Source organism: Equus quagga, chromosome 11, assembly GCF_021613505.1.
Source record: "Equus quagga isolate Etosha38 chromosome 11, UCLA_HA_Equagga_1.0, whole genome shotgun sequence".
NCBI classification, from domain to species: domain Eukaryota; kingdom Metazoa; phylum Chordata; class Mammalia; order Perissodactyla; family Equidae; genus Equus; species Equus quagga.
The window spans coordinates 67,035,469-67,038,010 of NC_060277.1; the positions used below are offsets into that span (position 1 = coordinate 67,035,469).

At 39.3% G+C, this 2,542-nt stretch overlaps 1 non-coding gene across 1 annotated transcript; it reads left to right on the forward strand.

Moving 5' to 3' along the window:
- The first annotated feature begins 434 nt into the window (after positions 1 to 434).
- LOC124247997 (small nucleolar RNA SNORA48) lies at positions 435 to 567 on the forward strand. The gene has a single exon (XR_006890885.1). It is a non-coding gene; the product is annotated as a small nucleolar RNA SNORA48 (small nucleolar RNA).
- The last annotated feature ends 1,975 nt before the right edge of the window (positions 568 to 2,542 follow it).

Genomic DNA, 2,542 nt, shown 5'->3' on the forward strand with positions numbered 1-2,542 from the left:
TTAGTTGTGGGTCCTTCTAGTTGTGGGATGTGGGATGCCACCTCAACATGGCCTAATGAGCAGTGCCATGTCCACGCCCAGGATCTGAACCAGCAAAACCCTGGGCCACTGCAGTGGAGCTCAATAACTTAACCACTTGGCCATGGGGCCAGCCCCAAAAATGTTTTATATACAGTGTTCCACATTCAGTTGAAAAATTATTATGCATGCTAAAAGACAAGATCATATGATCAAAGCCCAAGAGAACAAGAATAAGTAGATAATAGAATTACCTGAATCACCCATAAGTGATTCAGGTAAAAGAGTCAGCAAACGAGAACATTAAAATAACTATGATTAATATGTGCAAAAAAATAAAGGAAAATGTAGAGAATTAAATGAAAAGTTGGCCAATTTCAGAAAAGAATATGAATCCATAAAAAGATTAAAGGGAATCCCCTTGGAATGGGCAAAGAGACACCTGATTGGTGGTGTTGCTCTTATATCAGTCAGTTGTACAGTCCTTTGTTCATCCTAGCTTGATGACTGGGTTGGTGGCCAGAGCTGTTTCATGCCTAGGGCACATAAAAAAAAATTAAATGGAAGTTTTAGAATTGAAATATACAATGCTAAAAATAAAAATTCAAAAGATCAGTATAAACATAGATTTGATGTAACAGAAGACAGCATCAGTTAACTGGAAGTTGGACCACCAAATTGAAGCACGGATAGAAATAAGAATGGAAAATACTTAAACAAGTATAACAGACATGTGAGATAAATTGAAAAAGATTTAATTGTAATTGAATCCTAGAATGACAGAAGAAAGAAAATGGGACCTAAATAATATTTGGCAAAATAAGGTCAATTATTTTCCAAGATGAATGAAAGACACAAATCCACAAATTCAAAAACATTTTCAAAGAAGCAACAATAAGTCTGGGAGTTGACTTCTCAATAAAATTTATAAAAAGTCAGAAGGCAATGGAATGAAGAAGAACAGAAAAAATGACCTCTTTTCAAGCACATTTAATTACCCAAAATCAGAAATGATAAACTTATTAAGGTCTGTGCCCCTAAGAGCTTCAATATTATTTTAACTTAGTTTGTTGGTCAAGAATGAAATGGGAGGAATCTGACTTTAGTTTACCCAATTGTCAAATTAAATCTTAACCAATGCTTTTTAATAAAAACTATTTTCAAGATCAACACTACTCTTTCTCCAGTAGAAGCTGTATATAAAGAGAAGAACTCAGTAAAATTTATGTTTTCAAAAAAAGGAGAAGCCAAATGACAATTGGTCTATTTTATTGACACTTTTTTTTATTAGTAACAGACTTTGATCTATTTCCAAATATTCAAATGTAAATGTGTCTGTGGTTGTAAAGAATGTGCCTTGTTTCTATAATCAATGTTTTGTTTAAAGTCTTTTAAACAAAGACAGTCTTTTGTTTAAAGTTAATCTTAATGCCATCTCATTTTTATTTTAAAAAAACTACTTGTGAGAGTGACATCAGCATCATGGCGGAGTGAGCTTTTCCCCTGGACTCTCCCCTCTAGGATACAACCAAAAGGACATTCAGGCACCAACAGAGGACACACACACAGCACAAAAGATGTCTGAGAGACCCACACAACCATACAACTGAAGGTGGTTGTGGGGCTGGATCCTCCAGAGGAAGTGGAAGCTGATCAGCAGGAGCTCTTCAGAGATAGAGGGGCCACGGCTGGGGGCGGTGAGCAGCTGAGAAGAGGCACCCCATCCCCACCTGTGCTCCAGCCCCACACAATCACATGGAGTATGGCACAGTGAGAAAGGGGCCGGCTGGGGGAGGTGTGCAGCTGAAGAGAGGTGCCTCATCCATGCCCAGTGCTCCAGCCCCATGATAGCCCAGAGCTTGGAACAGAGAGGGAAGTGGCAGCTAGTGGAGCCCCATGAGTGCCTGGAGCACCACACAGAGAAAGATGCAGCAGTTGGGGGAGGCATGCAGGTGTAAGAAGTGACCCTTCCCCCACCTGGCACTCATCTTGCAATTGTCCAGAGCTCCACACAGAGGGAGAAGCAGAGGCTGGGGGAAGCACAGGTGAAAGAGAGTACCCCTCCCCTGCCCAGTGCTCCAGATCTGCCATTGGCCAGAGCATCACATAGTGAGAAAAGCAGTCAGTGGATGGAGTTGGGCCCAGAATTCAAAGTGCTTGATCCCCACCCAATGGAAGCACGTGGCAGCAGTGACTACATAATAACACCATGTGGAGACAAAAATCCACATCATCAAGCAGTATGAGAAAGTATATTAAATCTCCAGACCAGAAGGAAAATGACAAGTATCCATAAACCAACGCTGAAGACACAGAAATCCATAACCTAAATAACAAAGAATTCAAAATAGCTATCATAAAAAAAAAACTTAATGAGTTATAATAAAACACAGAAAGACAAATTAATGAATTCAGGAGCTTCTTCACAAAAGAGATTGAAACTTTAAAGAAGAACCAATCAGAAACATTGGAGATGAAAAACACAATGGATGAGATAAAAAGAAATTCTAGACTCCTAAACAAC